Source organism: Amblyomma americanum, chromosome 1, assembly GCF_052857255.1.
Source record: "Amblyomma americanum isolate KBUSLIRL-KWMA chromosome 1, ASM5285725v1, whole genome shotgun sequence".
NCBI lineage: Eukaryota > Metazoa > Arthropoda > Arachnida > Ixodida > Ixodidae > Amblyomma > Amblyomma americanum.
Window position 1 is genome coordinate 119766464 of NC_135497.1, and position 22498 is coordinate 119788961.

Genomic DNA, 22498 nt, shown 5'->3' on the forward strand with positions numbered 1-22498 from the left:
AGACGACAAGAACGTCGCTTCTGAAACAACGGCATCTCTAAGGACTTTTTAATGCAAACCAGAGGACGATAACGAGTTCCGCAATGAACTATTCCTAGACAAATACGATTATTTCATGTAAGATGAGATTATACGAGTATTTTAATCAGATACGCCACCACGAAGCACTTGCACCTTGGACACCCTGTCTGACGCATAGGCAACGTCTTCCCAGCAGTACGAAAATGTAGACTTAAAGCATGTGCTCAGACAGCTTTACTAAGAGCGAGCCTAATGACACTAACTAATACCGTGGTAAATAGTTTCGCGTATTAAGCTTTTCTTCTACCAAGTTTGCATCTTCTCTCGCCGAATGGGACAAGTTTACTACAAGTGCGCCAACGTCGATTGTTGAGGGCGACGTGAATGCGAACCAAAGAATACTAGTTGCACTCCGGTACAGCGTAGGTCAGACCTGTCACGAACAACCTAGTCTTCGTTTTATCTGCTGCGCTAGCAGTTCCTTTACATAAATCACTTCACTTTGATGACGCCCTCTCAAAAAAGCTCTTACGACTGGCGTCAAAACCACTCCCAGCAACAGGATCACTGCATGCCCTGTTTGGTGTGCTCAAGCAGGAGCCGCTGGTCAATAGGTACGCGCTAAAGCACTCCCATAAAATAAGTGTCGTAGACTGCTTCACGTGTTCCACGGATGGGGCAGCCTTTGTCTAGGCCTACACCTGCCGCTTCAGAACACGCGCCAATTTTTTTTTTCTTCTTCGGACCAAGCCATTCACGGAAATGCCTCCGCTCGGGAGACCGCGTGACGCACTTATTTATAGCCTGGACGGGACGGCGTCTCTCTTACGGGGTCTCCGCCAGAAGAGGCGGGCAAAGTGGGAGGGGTGGCGCGACAGATCGACATGACGGCTCAAGATAGAGGTGGTGCTGCCCCCCCCCCCTCCCCCCCATAAGATTGGTTTCGTCGTCTTCGAATCGAAAACGCAGCGGGCGTTCGCCGCCCTGGAAACCGAGCCCGCCGATCGGCCGTCACCGAAAGCGAAGAAGACAGAAGCGCGGCTCCGCTCGCAATCGCTCTTCCAGATCAGCCCATGCCGGCCGAAGAGACGACTTCATCAGTTCCGACCGCAGCCTTATCAGATACCGCTCGCGCTGACCCACCCACACCGACGACCGGGCACTACAAGGGATGCTGCTGACCAATCGTTCCCGCCCTTCACAGAGCTGGACGGGCCGAGCCTTTAAGGCCAATAACGGAAGACCGACCACGCGAGAAACTTGAAAGCGAACAAATGGTAAGAAGTCCCACTATTTTCTCGACCCGAAGCGCAGGCACGTGTTTTATTGCACAGATAGCAGTGATGCGCAGACAAGATAAGCCGGAAGTTGTTTAGGAAGATTTTGTCGTCTTCAGCAGGATAGAACGGGCGGAAAACTGGACTCCGCTAAACTACAGCCGCAACCGTTTTGCTGCTCGGCTTCATTCGACGGCGCTACGTCGGCACTTGCCTGTTGCTGGCGAAAGTGCGTGGCGCATTCCGTTAAGAAAGCGAAGCGAACGTGAAACAAACCTGACACGCCAAAGTAATTATTCCTGACGACATTTAGTGCAAGCATTATGATCGAAATGTGGAGCACCACGATCTAAAATGGCGGAAGAGGGAACTGTCTCGTAGTAGCTCGAAGCCAGAGAGCTTCCCTACCAGGCCAGCAACAGCATCTTTGTTCTTTGACAGATAACCATTTGTCTTCGCCGGAGACAGTATTTTCACTCCGCCAGCCAATCAATGAAAAATGACTGCGTGGGTAATTTATCTTTCCGAGGAAGTGGGCGAGATTTCGCAAATGACCAATTTTTTTTCCTGATATCAAAACGGTATTAGGAAAGCCTTAGCTAAGGCCCTGCATATGTGCTGTGCCACATTGGGCCAGGACAAGGAAAAAGCGGAACAAACACGCGGGTAGGACTACTCTCTTGTTTCATTTGGCCGTCGCCCAGGAAACAAGGTCCGTACAAAACAGTAGAGACATTTAGCTCCTCCTATATAGTGGTCGGTGCTGCACTAGCCGAACGTTGTGGTTTCGCTCCCGTGGCATTTCTAATACGTGAAGTCAGGTTTTTCTTTTTGCATGTAAGCTTGTCTTTTTTTTTAATTATGGGCTAGGCTGCACCTTTGTTGGGTCCAAATATAAGCACACGTGAGCTGCTCTTATTTCTCCATGATGAAGGTGGTGGTGGTGGTGGAGGTAGCTGTGTTGGCGCACGCGCGCTTCCAAGTTGGCAGAACCGTAGTGGACTGGTTTTCAAACTATTCCCTCAAACTATTTTCCCTGGCATTCCGTCCCAATCTCTCTTTCTGTCGCACAAGGAAACAAAGCAAGAATATATAAAGCGGAAGTGACAGCTTTGTCATTGACTACTCCCGAGTGGCGATGGCATAAAAGATATTCACTCCTGCCACCGCGGTGACTTATTCGACATCTTCAATAAAGACAGCTAGCAGCCGTGACGCTTCGTGCCTAGCGCCATGAAGCACATTCGTGTTTACTGTGGCCTTCAATGCCAGTCGCTCCAGTTTCACGTTATGGAGCGAGGATTCGCAATCCTTGCGCAAATGACTTGCGTTCCATCGAATTGTATGCGCACTCTCGTATTTTCATGGAAGGTTTTCACAATTGCAGGAAAACACGCAACTTACTACAAGGAGTCGGCTGCCACGCTTTTTGCCTTGGCTAAGGTGCAAAGCATCTCTACAATTGCGCTTGCACGGCCACTGGAAGTGCGTTAACCGATCTGGTGCTCCTTTTCATGCGCATTTCGGGAGATTGATATACGCTCCCTCCAAATGGCAGTCGCCAGCTCGGGCCCACTTGTAGATGCAGCGCCCTCGTTCCAGAGAAATAACTTCCGCCATCAACAACCAGGCAGAACTGCCGACACACGGTGGAAGGAAGGAAACGCACGATATCGCTGTTCTGCTTTCCTCCCGCACTTCCATGTGTACTGCTCCGTCGGGAAGATCCATAACTACAGCGCAAACGACAGGACAGAGATGAAGAAGGGACGCCACACAGCGCTGACTCACAACTAAAGATTTATTGGATGCCAGCAGGTATAAATACCTCCCTGGCGGCCAGAAAGAATGCAGTCCACACTTACATGCGTGACTGACATACTGGTGTGCCAGTCATGTGCCTCCAAGCAAATCACATGCGCGAGAATACAATATAATCAGTGAGCAAGCACTTGTCAATATTCGCAATCAAGGTATCGTCTTTCTTTTTCTGACAACGCGATAGATGAAGCACTGATGCATTCTTCCGGGAGCCTACCTATTAAGTGAGCTTCAATGATCTCCCTTGCTAACGAGTCACGGTTCTTTTCTAACACTGCACTTTCATGATAGTTTGGCGCGCAGACGTATGTCAGTCACGCATGTAAGTGTGGACTGCATTCTTTCTGGCCGCCAGGGAGGTATTTATACCTGCTGGCATCCAATAAATCTTTAGTTGTGAGTCAGCGCTGTGTGGCGTCCCTTCTTCATCTCTGTCCTGTCGTTTGCGCTGTAGTTATGGATCATCGTAAACACCAACTCGCCCAACAAATGCTTTTGTCCGTCGGGAAGCTTTTGCGGTACAAAGAGAGATCGTCGCAATATTTTTTTTTCAAAACCAGCAACCATCACTTTAACAGCGTAGATCGAGTAACAGACAGAAAGGAGTGGGCACCAGTTGCGCCATTAACCTCACTTTTAATGGACCGCAATGAGGGTGAAAATATAGCGTGAAAGGTAAGTAGCAAAACAAGGCTTACGTCCAAAGCTGTCATCAAAAGCCCCGAGAAAAGAAATAAAAAAAGAAAGAAAAGGGTGACAACGGTAGAAAGCCAGGTTGCGCGATAAACGAGCATTTTGAATGCGGCGACCTCTCTTTTTTTTGTATATATCGTCATGAATACTGAGCACAAAGTGCCCGACCACAACGGTTCGGTAAACTGCGGATTTTATACAAAGGAAGAGTTTGGCGGCATTTTTCCGAACCATGATGAATACGACCTAATGAGAAACGATCCGCATCATTCTCGTCGCGTGATTAATGCGGCGGTTCCGTTAAGGCCCGTCGAAAGACACGCGCCGCCTGGAAGCACAATCGCTGCTAATTTGAAGAGAGCGGCGCACTCGCGAGATGTGCAGCCAAACTCGTGGTTCCCATTGTTTCCTCGCGGCCTGTTTCGAGAAGCGCAGTTCGAGCTTGGTCGGAACAATTTCCTCCATCACACCCAACGCAAACGAGAGTGCACATGCCATGCACCCGGTGCAGCTTACAGCGCAGAGGGCTTTCCGGAGGCAGGCGTGCCCCTAGAAAAATCGCCCCAGCTTTTCGCGCGTTGAGGCGACATTTAGTTCCACGTACACAAATACGCGCATGGCCCGCTCCTTATTTTTTCGTCTCCGGACTTCAAAAATGTGGGATCACTTCACGCTGGAATGGCTTGCGGGAGGAATTATATAATTGTCGCGAGTTTTCGGTTCCCGCATTCTGCGACGCCGATGCAGTTTTCCCCCAAGCAAGTCCCCATAATCACCCGTCCCTGTAACATCGGTCAATTTAAGCTTGTGAACAAATCAGTAAGGCTAAATTCAATTGGCAGAAATCAGCCTTGGCGCCGATGGTCCCACTGCGCCATAACTACCAGAGTGGAGCTGGTTTCCTCCGCGTGATGAAACGGCCTCGTTACGCTCAAACCTATTCGTTCGCCACCCTTCGTGTATTTCTCGGCGGAGTCGACTGCGAAGGCCATCAATGTCTCCGAGACAGCGTTGGAGACACCGCTCCAATTACGATGCCTCAGCAGCCGATAGCCATCGCATGCCCTCCCGCAGCGATGGCAATGCGCGGTGGAGAATCGGCGGTGGCGGCGATCTCTCATTGTGCGGCGGTGGGGACAAGGAAGGGAGACGGCGTGCGCGCCAGCGCCGCGGTGCCAATGAACTGCAGAGGACCGAGCCCTGCCGAACGTGGCGCCGACTGGCGATGGAAGCGCCGCAGCGCGCCTTAATAGGTCATTATCGCAGCGGAGACGCGGTACCTGCATTCCTTGGCCCCTTGAGAGCAGCGCGCATTCGCAACGAGCCTCCCTCCTTGACGGGTCGAAAGCCAGCGGCGGCACAGCGCACGAATAATAAGACACTGGAGGAGTCGCTTGCAATTTCGCACGCTCAGCTAAACAACGGCCGGCGAGAGGCACAAATGCGCGCCGGCGATAAGGATGGCCGCTTGCTTTCGCATGCGCCACTCCTCCCCGAGAGCGCGTCGACGCGCTAATGCCGCCGCTACGAGTGAAACGCCGTCGGGATTACCATGCCGGCCCTTGGTTTCTGCATGTATGAATAAACACTCGGCCGCAGTAATGAGAGTGGCGCAGAGAAAACGCCGGTGCAAAACACTTTCGCATTGCCGGGGGGGTTCAAACTGAGCGCCGCGCGTTTAGAAGGATGACTGTGGAACGATTGCCAGGGCGTACCTGACCTCGCCTTCTTGTTGGGGATTAAAAGGACGGTCAAAGTTGTCAGCATAGGGAAGACACCTCGGTCGACTATTCACTCGGGTTGGGAATAATTTCTGCAAGAGGACCGGAGCGTCCGGCGCAGAAAACAGGGAAGACCTGGGGTTCATTACTGTTGTTAGAAAGCTTGCAGGTAAGCTTGTAAAGACAGAACACGAGTGTCTGACACAGCAGAAATCTTCACACATTTAAAGAAGGCCTGTGATTCTTAAGACGTGTAATTTATGGCATGCAAACGAACTATCCTGCTGTCGTTCTTCGGGTGTGAAATACTGTACACGCAGGATCACACGCTGAAGATGCGTAACATTTACATAGTGTTACAGAAAGAATAAGCTTGACACAGAAAAAGAACTATGAGCGATGACTAAGATACTGTGCCGAAAGACAGAGAATCTCGCGTGAAATACCCAGCACAAGGGCGGTCAGTGTGACAGCGACCGCCACTGATTGAAGCGACGATAGAGAAGGAGCACAAGTAAAAAAGCATCAACTGCTGCAGCAGCGTCGCCCGAGGGGGTAGGGGGGGGGGGGGGGGTGGGGGGGGGGGGGGGGCGGGGGGGGGGCTAGGAGAGCAGAATGGGCTTTTAAGATTTCGATCGCTGACCCCAGCAACACCGAACACTCTGGGCCTATTGCTGGCGCCAAGAGTGGGCCACACTGTAATTGCTAAAAGCTCTCCTTAGAATAGCCCCGCACGAAGAGCGCCCGAGAGGCCCAACGGGCGTGCGCGCCACCCTCGGCAAAGACGCAGATACGTGCCCCGACGAAAACAAACGCGCAGGAAGGGCGCCCGCGTAGCCAGCAGAAAAGTAAGTCGACAGCAGAATGACGAGATCGAAACTAAATGGCTGCGGCGCCGAAAGAGGGCGCCCAGAGCGGGCTGGACTCGCACTCCAGATCTGGAACAGGGTTGTCAATATGTGTGCAGCCGGTGTGGCAGGCGAGTATTTTTGGCCAGCGCTGCAGAACCGTGTGCGACATGGTACGAATGTGGCTTCTGAGATTCTCGAACTGAAGTGGTGGAACACGGCAGTTCCGGATAGCAAGCGAGACACGCCCAATGTCATCGAGATACGAGCACCGAGTCATCTCGACCGTGCATCATGTGGCACAGCCATTTTGCCTGCATCGCTGGTGCGTGCCCAAACGACTTTGTAGAAGATACCTGCAAATAACAAGTCATCTCACTCAGCGCTCCCGACGAAGATCCGAAGGAAATCACAGAATCTGAGATAGGTCTTCTCAAACGATGAAGCATACATTGAGTGGAGAGGAACAGCAGAAGTCCCCTCCCCACGCAGATTCCAGTTCCTCCGGGAAAGAAGAGCAAGGTATGTAAGACACTGAGCGGAAGCAGTTGCCAAGAGCAATGCAAATCTGTATACACCTGCATACAGCTTTTTATCAAGATCGACAAGAACAAAATCCCAAACTTTATACACTTTTTACTTGGTGCATTTGAACGCGTCGAGCCATGCAACATCGATGGGAACACGCTAACGGCACTATCCGCAGCCACCGGATTGCTCGGCGAGTGTCGGGGCAGAGCGGCCCGTTCGACGGTGCTTCGTTATGAGAACGCCGTTCGCTGAGGGAACCCCGCACCGAGCCTTAATGAAGGGCCGCGCGGCGCAATTGAGACTCCGGGGACGGATGCCGCAGCAGCAGAGGAGTCGCGTCCGAAGAGGTCGCGAAGGAAGCTCGGATTAATCTGGACGCTGCCGCCCAAGGTGGAAGCCGCGCCGTCAGCATCCTAGAAGCCGGCGTCCCATTAGCAGCAGCCGCCGCCGAGCGGAGCTTGCGCAACGCGGCGCCCTTCCAAGACACCTGTTGTCGTTAGCTGCGTCTGCTGCGCCGCGACCTGCTCCAGATTTCCCGCGCGCGGGGCCTCCATCTTGGCTGCTTACCGCCATTCAAGGCGTCGCAGGTATTCCAACGTGATTAATCTTGTATAACCGCGGGTCTTCCAAGCGACAACGCGGGGCCGCCGACTCGGCCGAGGCGCGATCGCCGCTGCACAAGGGGCGGCGCGACCATTAAACATTGCAACTGGCGCTGCCTCGCCGGGCCACAATACGGACGCTCCTCTGCTGTCGTGGCCGGGCTGCTTGTGCAATTGCTGCTACCCCCTCCCACCCGATTCCCGCTCTCTTTCTCCTCTTTTGCCTCGCCGCCCGGGAGCCCCGTTTGACCGTAACCGAGCGGCGTGGCTCCGAAATGGCACGCGCTGCCGCTTGCATGGCCAGCCGAGGAACTGAGGCTTGGTCGGCCCAACACCGCGTCGAGCCAAACGTGCTTCCTCTGGCACCCATCTGTTCTCGGATCGCCTCGGCGAGATCCCCCAGCTGGAGTACCTTAGCATCTTCTCTTGTTCCGTTTCGTTAAAAGCAAAACAGAAACGCTTACGACTCGCTCTTTTATCTGCTTCCAGAGGCAAAAAGAAGAAAAGAAAAAGAAATGCGCTATAGTTGGTTAGTGTTCAGAGTCCCAGAATTTACAAACACCGTTTGGCCCTCTGAAGAGCACGCGTTATGTAAGCGCAGTAAACGGAGCGTTTTCAGAGCGAAAAACGCGGGAAGAAAGACCGCCCAGAGGGGGAAGAAAAAACGAGGCAGAAAAGCAAAAAGAAGGCGAGAAAGAAACAGCTGCGCCGCCATTATGCCTCTCGCCCGCTCGGCCCAATGCGCCGCTCGCTCACGACCGTATCGCACGAAAATTTTCACTCTCAGTGCCGGATACAACACGACCACTTTTCTTCCGGGCGACTTATTCTCGGGGGGGCAACTCGTGATCACTTTCCCTACCGGTTCCAGCGTGGCCCTCGGCGCGGCACGGCACTCCTCCTGGGCGCCCCTCGCGACTCCCAGAGAGACGCCGCGGCCCCGCGCACAAACACACAAAAGCGGCCGCGCGCGCGAGTGTGTGGGCCGCCCGGGCCCGCATACCTGTGCCAGCCCAGATGCTTCGCTGATGATCTTAGGCAAGGCCCCCTCGCGCCGACCTGTTATCTCCCCCCCCCCCCCCCTCTTTGCCCCCCGCCGCCAGCAACCCGTCCATCCTCTGCCGGCGGCCTGCCACTTGCCTCTTCCAAAGCTGCAACCACGGCCGCACATCACTTTCAGAAGCTCACGCTCTCTGGCGGGGAACTTCACCTCGTAGCTGGGACTGCGCAAAACGCCTCTATTCACTCTTCTGCAGCAGAAGCAGTGTTGGCCAGAAGCTACACTTTTTTACAATGGAAACAATAACCGTGACATTGTGCGTCGAAAACACTCAAAGAACGTCCTCTGCCACGCGAATACAGGCAAAAAAAAAATTACAAGAGAACGAACGTCGGAGCAGCGGTAGGAATGCCATTACATTCAAGTCTCTCTGGAACTATTAACTTATGAGCACAAGAAAAGAATAAAGGCCCCACAACGGCTCCAACGTAGGACCACCGCAAAATATGGTGGTCCCTTAGAGCACACCACCGTCAAATATACTACTTGAAGCTGCGTTCCTAAACCTCAACGTACTCTGGTTGAGTGCCGAGACCAGAACACCACGAGGACCCCGTTGTGAACAGGTGTAAATAAATTTTGCATTGAATTCTTAGTGATGCGGACCGGCTCTGCGGGAGGAAGAGAACATGGAAACAAGAAGCCGAAGGAACCTGATTGGCTGGCGCAGTCGACAGGATCGAACTTTGAGAACTAAGATTTTTGCCGGGCGCAAACAGGACAACCCGCCTTCCCTGCGAAATATCTGCGGCGAAAGCGTAGAGGCAAGCATGTTCGCTAGCTTCCACTCGCTGACGCAACGCGTTCGTAAGGGAATGAAATGCCGACGAGCAGCCTGCTGCATCCACACCACATACGCGCACTTCGGGCCGCGCGCGGCAACAAATCTGTCAAAGGCGGTTGGCCCGTCCCGCGGAGATGTTGCGTGTGCGCGCGCTCTTTCTCACTGCTGCCCCCTCTCCCTTCGCATCACGCACAAGGAGCGCGATTCCACTCCGCGAGACGTGGTCCTCCGTCGATAAACGATGCGGCGAGAGCGGAAAGGGAACGATTCAGTCCGTAATCACGCGCTCTGCGCGGAGAAGACAACTTTTTAAAGGCGCCTTGTAATAGGCATTCATTTTAAAGGCGCCTTGTAATAGGCATTCACCCGGAACAGCACACAGTTCTAGGACAACACCTCGGCTACTGCTACGGGCGCAGTTGGAGCGGGCCATCGACCGACTTTGCAGCCGCCGCCGTCTCCCCCGCGCCGCCGCCGCTGCTGCTGCTGCCAGGGCGTGCACGGGCCGAGCCAACACTGCCGCAGCTGCTGCCTGCTGCAGGCCAGTCATCGCAGCGCGCAGAGGAGGCCGGATGCTGCAGGCTGCGTTGCTTTACTTCCGTTTTTCCTTGGTTGGTTTTTGAGGGTTTAACGTCCCAAAGCGACTCAGGCTATGAGAGACGCCGTAGTGAAGGGCTCCGGAAATTTCGACCACCTGGGGTTCTCTAACGTGCACTGACATCGCACAGTACACGGGCCTCTAGAATTTCGCCTCCATCGAAATTCGACCGCCGCGCCGAGATCAAACCCGCGTCCTTCGGGCAGCAGCCGAGCGCCATAGCCACTCAGCCACCGCGGCGGCCTCCGTTTTCCTTGGTTTCTGCATTCTTTCTTTACTCAAATCTCACCGGGGAGCGAAAGATGTCGATAATGCAACGTCTAGTACGCTACCCACGAAAGCGCGAGCAACGCAATCTCCTAACAAATCATGTGGGGGCCGAGCAGCGAACAGGCGCAGTGCATACACCTGTCACTGCCATGCGTGACGGGGTGAGCCTGCATAGCTGGCGAGGAGAGCTGCAAGACGAAGAGGTTGGACTCCCCAAGGTTCCGCGTACAAAGTTCTGCCAAATCATTGGAAAGGTGGATAGAACAGCCGACGTTTCGTGAAAGAGAAACGAAGCACCACCAACTTACATGACTGACCGTCATTGGTGCGATTACTTAAGAAAGTTGAACCGTACGGTTCAAATTTCGCTGCCTTCGGCCACAACGTGCAATGCGCCGTCAGAGGACTGACAGGCAACAGCCCAGCGGGTGCTGCCATCGGGGGCGCTGGTTTACTCCCCTGAAAGCAAGTGGTTTTGCTTTGAAAATGTACGGCCCGCAGATGACGTCATCATGCACCCCACATCTAGCGCTGCGGAGAAGCCTGCACGCCATCACGGCTTTGAGGATTACGGCACCGTTTCAAAGAATTTGGATGCTGCAATATGCAAGTATAGCAGATTCGATCCTTTAAGCTCGACGAATTCGAAAACCTCTCAGTTGCCTGACATAGCTTTAGAGACGACGGCTACAAGGAAGCGAAGAGACAACTCCGCCCAGATGACGGGTCATGATGCTCGTGTCTATTTGTGCAGACGGGCAGCAACGATATGAAATACGGAACTAAAGTGACAAATCAAGTTGGAGCGCTGTTATCATTTTCCGCTGTGGCACGGGTTTTGCCGGGCCGGGCAGACACTAGAGGCTTTCAGCACATCGGACGGTTCACCGGACGCCGGCTGCGCACGCGCAGTGGCTTCGCCTGGCAAGGCCTGCTGAAGTCTGTACGAGCAGCATGCCAGACGTAAGCGTGGGAGTTGAAATCAGATGTTAAAAACCGCACATACAGCTGTATCATTTGCACGCAGCTCAGCGGCTATGGGGAACCCGCGCTGCCAAGGTGGCACAGCGATTGTTCCATTCGGTGACTCAAAACTGCTTTTGTCAGCGCTTGGCCGATGCAAACGCGAGAACACATTCTGCGCGATTAGATACCCGCGTTTGGCCTGACAGCATTCATTGCCTAGCTTCTCTCGGCGTAGCCCAGATAGCTGACGCACGTTCGACAGAGCGCGGAGGCTCACGCCAATAAGCGCCTGAAGGTGGCGCGGAAAAGTACTAATAGTACTACCCAAAACTGCTTGCTCTTCTCGCTAGGCAGTGTGTTATGGCGCTGCAATCGGCACCGCAAACTTCGATCAGCGCAAGTTCCCTGTAGCCACCCCCTCGAAACAGTGCAAGTGGCGCCAAACGCTACCTTACACCGGCGTTGTCGTCTCACGTTCACTGTGGAACAGTGCTTCACAATGGCTAGCGCGTTCGACCTTCACACTTGCCGCGCGCGTAGACCGGAGTACTATGACGTAAAAAGCCAGTATACTAACGCAGCACGGGTTTGCGCATTAACGCGGTTGTACAGAAATGACGCAAGTCAGATTAACGAAAGCGCAGAGCGATAGTACTCCGCAGCACTGCTTTTCAGGTGTCAGGACGAGAACAGAGGATGCGATTTGAAAGGCTGTCCTAACTCAAGTGACAATAAAACCGCAATACGTTAGTCAGCCTGATCGTTTCCGTTGCGCCTAGCATTCAACGGTCTGAAAGGCACCAAACTCTTAATGACCGTCGGCAGCAGGAAATGCTGTAGGCAGCTGTTATACTAGCACTTCTTTTTTATACACAGTTCCGCCTGTCATTATACAGTCATCATACCCATTTTATCGCTGCACCTTGTCTTAATTGGTGGAACATACAGCTCACTACGCGGTATGATGGGTCATGTTTATAATATAACCACATGTAGAATTTCAAGTTCCAAAGCAAGCAGACCTGGAACTCAACGTACCCATGTCAAACGTATCGCATCCAAAGTAACGTATGCAACGTATCACACAGGCGTGTCGTGGGCTTTGTTCTGACAACACTGGCCTCGAGCCAAGGAAACTTGGAATGCGGGACAAGGTTGAAACTCCGCATGAAGTTCCTTAAATCTGATCAGGCATGTACGGGTGCACGGCCGATCTCTCTTTGCGCGTGCGCCTGCGTATCGCGCGAAACCGCGTCTACATAGAAAAGATGTGGTCAGACTGAGTGCTCTAATGTCTTCGAACGCAACCAAACTCGCACAGAAACTAATCTTGAGCAGCATTTGAACATTCACTTCGGCTTCAAAGCATTAAAGAAGTGGAAGCACCAGCTTTTACGGAGCGTGGTCGTGCTCTGGAATGATGCCCACGACGTAAGATGCCCACGACGTAATAAATAATTTATAATTGAGTTTTCTTTTTTGCTCTGTAGTTTCAGTTCGGCTTAAAGTTGGTTTACAATGGTTTGACGACATCACAAGTGAGTATAAGTTCACGTGCGGCATACAAAAACGATATAACCGCTGCTTTGTCGTTTAATTCATTCGAACATAAAGCTCTAATATTATAGTTTTTGCACAAAGTGGAAGCTTGGAAAGTTGGTTGGACATTACCCTCAATAAACCATCAGTTGCAAGTTGAGAGCTGTGTCCTGGTGCTCGTCTTGTCTGTGTTTTTTGCCCTGCGACGGTGATTATAGTTATTGTATATACCTTACGTTATCTAGTGCTCACTCGTGACGTCGGAACCGTCTTTCGACTGCCTAAACCGAAACAGCATGGAAGAATAAATTTAGTTACAAGTTATACCCTCAGCGTAGGCGAATTTCATGTGGCGATTGATGTGTACTATTGCCTCACGCATCATTCGACCAGCCAAAATAGACTACGAAAATTTTGGTATCTCTACCCCTTAAAGCTTAACGTGCAGTCAGTCCTACCATCTCTGAGCATTGCATTATTAAAAGACTCGCCACGGTGGAGCGAGCGGAGGGCCTGGAGCATTCCCCGAGGCCGTTGCTTCCATTCTGGACCGTGGACACCGCATTTCTGTCGCGACGAATTGTAGACACTCTCGTAGGGAGCCAGAGTGTCACCTGCTGGCGCAGCCGGCCCGTTTTTGTCGCCTACCACACGACGCGTCTCACAACCGGTGCATTGTTTCATACAACTATGCGTAAAATTTGAAAGGCAAATGCGAAGCAAATTCATTCTCGCTATAAATGAATACCTGACTTGGTAAAGCGCGGTCCTGAAAACACGTTAAGTAATTCCGACTGCCTGCAGCTTCGCAACTTGTTTCAACCCTTTGTCATGAGTTCACTCTGTTTGGATTCCACTGATAGGATCCGAGTCACTGCGCTTATGAATGCGGCTGAACGCACAAGCTCGAGGCCATCAAACCAGGTGGGCGACACAAAGGCAATGGTCGGCCACCCGGCGCTCCCTCCGACTGATCAGGGGCTCCGGAACCGGAGGGCCAGAGCACCCCCTCCAAGTATTCTTACGGGGGGCCTCAGCTGCCCTAACTTCCTGTCTTATTCACTTTTTTCTGTAATGTTTAATGCCCGTTATGATGGGCTGACTCCCTCCCGGTTACGGCGCCCCTGCCACTGGCGCACTGTTCCGGTCAGTAGCGTGTCAACACAGGACGTGGGGGCACGGTCACTCAACCTCTTCGCCAAAGCACGGCTGTCTTCGCATTGACAGCACCAACACACAGCGAAAACAGGGTTTGTCCAGTCTAACACTCAGTGGCGTTTCACCCAACGTTCTGAAAGAAACTGCTCTGTTGTCTTACACTTAAAAGGGTGGATAATTAAACGCAAGGCGGTTCATACTTCACGATGGTTTGGTGTTTCGTCTACGTCCGTCTGTTCGTTCCTTCTTTGTCATCATTCCGCGCGACGCCAAGTATGATTCCAATTATCTTTGCAGGCTAGTCCGCGGAAAGCTCTCTTAAGCCTGTTTCACATGGTGCGACGGGAATGAAAAATTACGGTCTGGTCGCACTGTCGTTGCAACGGTAATCGCAGCGCCGTTTCACATGCCAACGATTTCTGTCGGTGCGTCGGCACCCTAGCGTCGGTGCGGCCTTTCAGTGGACGGAAATTCTTCGGCTGCAGTAAATGTCAAACATCGTGGCAGGCGTTGATTTCGTAATAATGGGCAATAATATTGAGCTGTGATGTATTATTAAGTTCAATAAGACATTTGGAGATTTTCCTGTCATGTCCCTGAACTCCTATTGGCTGACTACTGTGGCCATCGCTGCGACCGCACCGACGCTGCGAACAGTGCGACCAACTTGTTGAAAGTCTGTCGCAGTGGCCCTGCGACGAGAACGACGCGCATTTCTGTTGCACACCGGCAGAAATCGCACTGCGCTGCGGCAACAATCGCATCATGTGAACGGGCATTACACCTTAAAAGGGTGGTTAATTAAACGCAAGGCGGTTCACACTTCACGATGGTTTGGTGTTTCGTCTACGTCCGTATGTTCGTTCCTTCCTTTGTCATCATTCCGCGCGACGCCAAGTATGATTCCAATTATCTTTGCAGGCTAGTCCGCGGAAAGCTCTCTTACACTGAAAAAGTGCTACATCCACAGGACTCGAACAGCCCAGTCGTCTGCACGCATGAAAGGTTGAAATGACTCCACCACTGCACCGAAGCCGGGAGAGACACAGGAGCTCTCGTCGAATATCCGTCAAGTACCAGCCTGCGTCTATTCTTGGCGAACACACGAACGTCCCCAATGTAAAAAAACCTAAGTGGAGTACAAAAAAAAAGGCCAATTTTTCATTAATATATTTCGCGCCATATTACATGTAAACCAAGCACTGACCGAAAGTACAAAGGCGCAAAGAACCACTCACGAATATTCAGCAATCAAATTTGTCCACACCGTAAGCAAAAGCCGGATGCCGTGGGACGCTTTTCTCCCTTCCGCCCCATCGTTCGAATGCTATTTCTCACCTCATGTTTTATTTCTTTAGTATGTCACAAACTGTTTTGCATCGGTTCTGTAACCCTGAAGAGAATGTTTACATGCGGTGCAAGCAAGTAAACAACGCGCAGCAGAAGGCTGCGAAGCAAAGACAAGACTGAGAAGACTGGAGCTCTGTGGCTCTCCTTCGTAGCCGTACGACTGCGCTCAGGTACTGAGAATATTCGCTTGCCTGAATAATATTTCATCTTGAGAGAACAGCCAAGACCACTGGCATGGCAAGCAAGTAGTACCGCAGGAATGTGCGTGATGAGAGGAAGACCCCAGATTTCCTGAACAGCTTTAGAATGGTAACGCTACGGCGCTTGACACAGGGCTGCATCGCCTCCATGATGTTTGTAATCGCAGGGTCGAACTGTCAAGCGTATCTGCAGCCACAAAGTATGAGCAGTGAAAAATGTAAACAATGGCGCTGCCCTGGCGCGTGTTTCTTAGACACCGCGCTAGAGCAACTCCGTTCATCAGCTCCCTCGAGCACAAAAAAACATAACAGCGGGAAAGAAGAGATACGGGCGTGGGTCGGCACCTTGCCCAATCATGAAGCTCACCTCACGCCGAAGAGCGACCGATACGTCCCGCGCAACGCCACCCGAGAAGCTCGTCACAAGGAGCGAAAATCCAGAGCCGGGAAGCGCCGGCGTGCTAGCACAACACCGCACGGGGGGGTGCCTCACTCGCGGCAGCCGTCGAGAGCAGAGCGGCGCGGAGCAGTCCCACACGGCGGCTCATGGCACGCACGTCAAGAAGCTGGCCCAGCAGCAGCAGCAGCGGAGCACGCGGCGCAAGGCTCGTATCCACACGGCGGCAGGGCAGCATTGGGCAGGACGTCCCACTTGAGGTCCCGCACGGCGGCCGGCAAACTGGTACTGAGGGAAGGAGAAAACACGGCGGTGGCTGCAGCGCCGCTCTGGCGGCCTGCAGAAAGGGAAGGCGACCGGATGCCGCGCGGAGAGAGAGGCCCCCGCAGCGGAGAGGAGGAGCGCAGATTCCAGCTGCCACGAAAAAGAGTTTCCGTTCAGGTCTTCGCCGGGGCCGACGACGCGCGAGAGGTGTTCGCAGCCGCGGTGGTGGTAGGGGGCGAGGCGCGCAGTCTGCCGCCAGACGGTCGTGGACACGCGGTCGGGCGCAGCCCCGCGGACGAACCGCCAGATGCGGAGCACTTGGCGGGCTTCCCTCCTCCCGTGACTCCGCGGGGAGTCAAAATGGCTGTGGAGGAACAACGAAGCGCCGCAGATACTAGACGTCGCGCGCCACCTTTGGGAAGGTCCGGAATCGAACCGGGACAGGAGCGACCACCGTACTGTCGCTGGTTTAACTAGGAGATTGAAGAAAGGAGTATCATCCACGGTTAATTGTCGCATCCACAACAGGCTCCTTCCTGTACATGTACCAATCAGATTCTTCGCTGTCCACTTCTGCAGTTGTTCACTTTGTTCCGCAGCTGTATTAGGCGCATCAGACAGTGTACATCGCGTAAATCAGCCTGGCAGCACATGACAAAATAGCTTCCGTATGTGACAGGCAGCCACATTTAATCCACTAAGTGAGAAAGCCTGCGTGCATGTGCTTACTTACGATACACTGCGCGCGTGCATTCACAGGATAGATTTCATCTACGACGTCACAACGCAGGCAGCCCAACAAATGGAATGGGCGCCTCAACCACCGGGCGCATGCCATTGTAGCGATTAGTGGTAAACAAGCTTCCACTGCGACCGTCGCATCCTCGCAGTACCATAAGCTAATGCTAAATAAATGGCTGCATACAGAAAATAGCGCTCTAACTTTTCTCACAATTACAAATTTACCACAAATGCGCCGGGCCTGGGATACAGAAAACAAATGGCTACCAGCAGGCACACTGCGGTAGCCGACCAGAACTTCAGTACAAAGCAGCACATAACAGGGCAGGAAGAATGGACGTCAGTAAAATAAGCCAGAATTATTTCAATAAACAGCAGCAGCCCATTTTTTAATTGAATTTTACTCAGGAACAGTTAGCCCTAATATACTGAGAGCAAGTAGCAATGCCGATCAGGTACAACTCCCTCAGACCACGACGTAATACAGTATACACTCACCTCACGGAACCTCTCTCAAGTGATAATGGAGTGACATAACTAACACAAACTCATGCTCATGTGCTCTGGCAACCTATAACAATCCAGTTATGCTGAGGGTCGGCTTTCTTGACTGAGTGTCCCACTAGCACTGAAGATCCGCAGATATAACTAATGAGTAGCTATATCAAATAAACATCCGAGAACTTGTGGAATTGCCTCGGTTTATCTTCATGCTTCCGCTTAATCAGCTTGTTCATTGCAGTTATGGTTATCACGTCCCACAACGCACTGCTATCGCTTCCGAACATTGAACTCACCGAGCACAGCTGATAGCTCTTATCGCAAGGGGCGGAAAGATAGCGGCAGTTATCGTTTCAAGGTCACCGCAAAGACGCAAAAGATTCAGGTCCTGTTCAGAGGCAGAGCACGGACTACTGAACCGTGTGGACCTGGTACACTCAATACGACTTGTTTGTTTGCTTGTTCGTTTATGGGGGTTTAACGTCCCAAAGCGACTCAGGCTATGAGGGACGCCGTAGTGGAGGGCTCGGAAAATTTCGACCACCTGGGGTTCTTTAACGTGCACTGACGACGCACAGTACACGGGCCTCTAGGATTTCGCCTCTATCGAAATTCGACCGCCGCGGCCGGGATCGAACCCGCGTCTTTAAGGTCAGCAGCCGAGCGCCAGAACAACTAAGCCATCGCGGCGGGGCGATGTAACTTCAGATATCAAAAAAAAAAAAACGTGGGGAGCTGCTTCTGTACGTCACAGTTTACTATAGTGTATCTATAGTAACATCTGAGTAACCCGAAAATTAAAGGCCCCTGCTGTACAACAACGACAACATCAGCTTAACTCAAACATCGGTATGAAACCAAAAAGCTGCCAGCTGCTTTCACCGCAAGGCGTACTCCGGTGAAGCGTGTAACGGTGAGAGATCGACACGTTCGTTCGTTGCCTCAGGGCGTGGCGTGTTTACAACTGGAACGAAGAGAGGCAAACAACTTGCACGATAGGCTGTAAACTTCTTAAGCATTCAAAAAGTGTTGCCGTAACCCTTCAGGCTGTCCCATGCACATACAACAAAAAAAAAAACGGAGCAAGATGTATTAAGCGTGCACGCTGACTCGCAGGCGCCAATAGTTTTGAAGGCGGCATCGAAAGTACTACAGTCGCGACAAAAAAAAAGATGACAACAATGACGTCACCGGAGCGACGAAAATCGCACCGTGCAGCTGGCGCAGCGCCGTGCTTCGCGAACACGCCTGGCACTTTTGATATCGGCATGTCCGTAACCGCAGCACCGAGCGTTGCTATCTGCAGTTACAGTGGCACGTCACTGTGCTAATATTTTTTCCTTGCGACTGTATACGTCTTTCGCGCATCTTTGTTCATCCAACGGAACAACCGCGCCATACCGCACTGCGAGGGAAACGGAGCGGCGGGGAGAAAGGAAGAGACACGCGTGTGCACTCGCAACCGCGCAGCTTTATTGCGTCCGCCGCGGTTGAGAATGATACGCAGCTGCACCGGGACGTCGTAATATCGTTGCGCGCAGCGAGAGGGCCTCGCTCGGCCTTTTTTAACCTTTGGGCACGCCGCCAAATGGACTGAATCGGGTGATCGTTCAGGCCCTAAATTAGGTGTCCCAAGCGGAGAGCGGCCGGGCACGAAGCGTGCATTCTCGCGGTGCGCCAGCGTGCCGCGGGGAAACGTACGCACGCCGGCCGGTATCACAGCGCGCTCCCCCGTTTCGATCATCCCCCAGCATGCTTCGCTCGGTGTGCGGGCCTGCCCGCGGGAGAAAGAGGCGAGCAGGCTGAAGAAGGAGAAACAATAGATGAAAAACGAGAGTGCAGCTAGGTGTGGTCCCCTTCGTAACGCGCTCGTCAACAAACCCCAGAGCGGGCGCAATATGATTGTTTGCAGCGGCGAGAAGTGTGCGGCCTGCGCACGTGCGGCGTTTCGTTTGGACAAGCTCCTGCTGGCCGCCGGGGGAGGAGGCTAACAGGATACGGTAGATGCCAAGACGCACCCGAAGCTCGTTCTGTCTTCCCTTTTTTGTCCCCCCCCCCCTTCTCTCTCTCTCTGTACCGTCACGAAACTTTCTTGGAGCGACAAACATTTAAGGTGTACAAGCAGCAGCGCAACGCTATATTTCGAACTCCGGACACACCGCTTTCAGGAGGAGTTTGAGTGGAGGAAGCTTGGAACGGCAAAGGTTTTAGCGTTTTGCCAAGGGCTTCAACTCAGAACTGGGAGGAAGATTGGATTGCGCAACCAAATTCTCTGAAAGACTGGAACCGTAAGTGCGTGTGGCTGTGCGTGTTGAAAGAAGGAGCGGCTCAGATGTGACGCATTACGTAATGATAACCAACTACACACTGCACAATATAATTATAACGTTAACGACGGGCAGTTAGCGAAGAGGAAACTGCATTTTTTTTTATGTGGCAGAGACAGACCCAGCAGCGGGAAGAGAGAGCGTACGTGTCAAGAGACTCGACCGCAGCACGAAGGCACTGCGTCACGGTTTAGCTCGAGCGCTGGCTGAAAATGAATGGCCTTAAAAGGCGCCACTCTGTTGCGCGCGATGCAAGTGCGTGGAGAGCCAGCGAGTGCGACGACACGCACTGGTCGCTGCAGAGCCCCGAAAGTCGAGTGCCCGGAACTCCCGAGTGGGCGGCCGCACGCACGAAAGCTCGCGGTGGACACGTCCTTGGACCTACATAGAATGCAGTGTTTCTCTCCTGCCCAGTCTGGGTTCCGGATTTACACTTTTCCTTTCGGCCGCTACGCTGATAAAGCGGCGGATGGGGGAAGAAATACTGAAGCCCCCCCCCTCTCTTGGTTCAGGGGCTTCCTACTTGGGTCCGAGGCGCTGCCCCCGCCACGCGATACGAGGCACTCTGCAGAGCAGCAAGAGATGGGGTCGCGTTAGCCGATAAACGACTCGCTCCAAATTAGCGGCGATTTCGTTTGGACCAAAGGGACCACTCTGGGATAACCGGCCCCGGCGAACACGCTGAATCAGCCAGGAAGACAACACGAGCGCCGCCGCCGCCGCGTACGAGGAACTTGGCCGCGAGCGGAGGATCGCCACTTCTCGCGGATTTCGGGTGAACACGCCGCCATTAAAATGATGGGCCGCTCAATATCTCGGCCGCGTATCAATGTGTGTCACTTGCAAGCTCGATGAAAGCCCGCCTGATTTACGAGGCCCCTCTAAGCGGTGCCTTAAATAAACCGTAAGAGCCGCGGAAAGGCTTCGCTTTGTGTGTTTTGCCGGCGCTGCCGAGCCGACTCGTAATAAGGCATGTTTACGCGCGGTGGTTTCGCGCGCAGCGCCGACCGTGGTGCCGTGCCCGCGCCCGACCCATCACATCTCCCGCTCGGGAGGAGATAAGCGGCCGCCGTGACCGCCTTTCTCTCCGTTTCCTTCTGCTGGTGCGGGCGATAATTGGCGGACACTTTCGCGCCCCAATGCATGTATGGGCCCATGTGCGCAACATGCGCGCACACCGATCAGAATGAGCGGCGGGCACAGCCAGCTGCGGGCGTCGGTTACTCAAGGCAGGCTCCGAAGAGCCTCTCGTTCCCTACCCCTATACCCTCAGAAAGAGAAATAATGGAGGGACGACATATACTAGACGCGCATGGTTACACCAAACTCCGGGAGTAAATAAGCCCAGTTTTACGACAGGAAGTCCTTGCTTTCAGTACACAACCGATTACGTTACGCAGATCTCCGCAAGACATCGAGAACAGCCACATTCGGGGGCCGTTGGGTAACCAGTTTGGTTTAAAGGAGAACGCGGAGGAACGCACCGCAGGAATTCAGCAGGAGCTGTTCAGTGTTGGCTGCGTTCGGCATGACTGGCTAGCGAGGTTACTTCGTTTCGCTCGCTTCTTCCGCGCCCCCCACGTGGCGCGGCTGCGGGAAAAAAAGAGCGCACCAGCTTCGCAGCGCGCGTGCATTCGCGCGGCGCGGTATCGCGCTTCGTACTCCGCGGCGCATGGCGGCGAGCGACGGTGAATGGGATTCGCCTAATGAGCCAGCGTATCGCAGCTGTGCTCAGCTCGAAACTCTCCGTGCGGAGAAGAGAACTTTGGAGTAGCGAAATAAAACTGAGCTATAGGGTGCTGCGCCGAGTGAGGCGACTCAGGCTATGAGGGACGCCGTAGTGGAGGGCTCAGGATAATTTCGACCACCTGGTATTCTTTAACGTGCACAGACATCACGCAGTACACGCCTCCATACAAATGCGACCGCCGCGGCCGGGATCGAACCCGCGTCTGTCGGACCAGCAGCCGAGCACTATAACCACTGAGTCACCGCGGCGGTCGGTTGAAGCTAGAAGATTTACGGCAGTTCTTCGTGGAAGCAAGACTGCACACTTCCTTTGATGGAAGTCTGAAATATGGAACCGAGAGATATGCAAACGTCCTCCGGAGGAGCATGTATTTGTAAATGTGCCTTTTTTTTTTCTATTAACATGGCTAAAAGTTCACTTGCCATGATTAGTAGTGGAACAAGATCGGCCCCTAGTGCTATAAAATGTAGCAGGTGTGACCGGCTGATAGTAGTGCTACTTTGTCGTTACAGCGTACGTACGTTAAAGTCGGTACGTCAGATTTAACGCACTTGCAGGAGGTTATCAAAGCACCGTTCACAAACAGCAGAAAAGGGGGTGGGGAAGAGCGGGAAGAATTTAGAGTTTTTTTTTCCCTCGCCTGTTTTTTCTCTCTTCACTCGTTCAGCTGGCGCACAAACGGAAGCCGTTCTTTATTCCATCTTTTCCCCCTGTTACGGAACAGTCCTGGCAGCGCGGCCCGCTAGAGGGCGGCGGCGGCGACCCGACGAAGGCGGCCCCGCCCAGTGGCGCCCTCTTCCCACTCGGCCGTGCCACCGCTCGCAGCGGCGACCATTTTCCCGCGCGAAAGCAAAAGGCCCAGCGCAGCTGCTGCCGCGAGACCCGCAGGCGTGGGTGACGTTTCGGGGCGCGGGTGTGCGACCTGTCTCTGCCGCGTGTCTCGCCGGCGAAATCGCATCGCCGCCGCACGACAGCCTGACCTTCCCGCCGAAGCCAGCTGACAGCGGCGCCCTGAAAGCGTCCGCCCACAGGGCGTCACGTAACGTTCACCACGCTCGTTTCTCTTCTGCTCTCGCGTT

General features: G+C 53.3%; 1 protein-coding gene across 5 annotated transcripts in view; it reads right to left on the minus strand.

Moving 5' to 3' along the window:
• LOC144113549 (puratrophin-1-like) overlaps positions 1-22498 on the minus strand; it is a 302508-nt gene that overhangs the window by 196075 nt on the left and 83935 nt on the right. For 2 of the 5 annotated variants that reach the window (XM_077646683.1, XM_077646682.1), the window contains exon 1: positions 15807-16126. The exons of the other annotated variants lie outside the window; for them this stretch is intronic. The gene's annotated coding sequence lies outside the window, so the exon portion shown is untranslated. Of the gene's footprint in view, positions 1-15806; positions 16127-22498 lie in introns of those variants that run through there. 5 annotated transcript variants of the gene reach the window in all.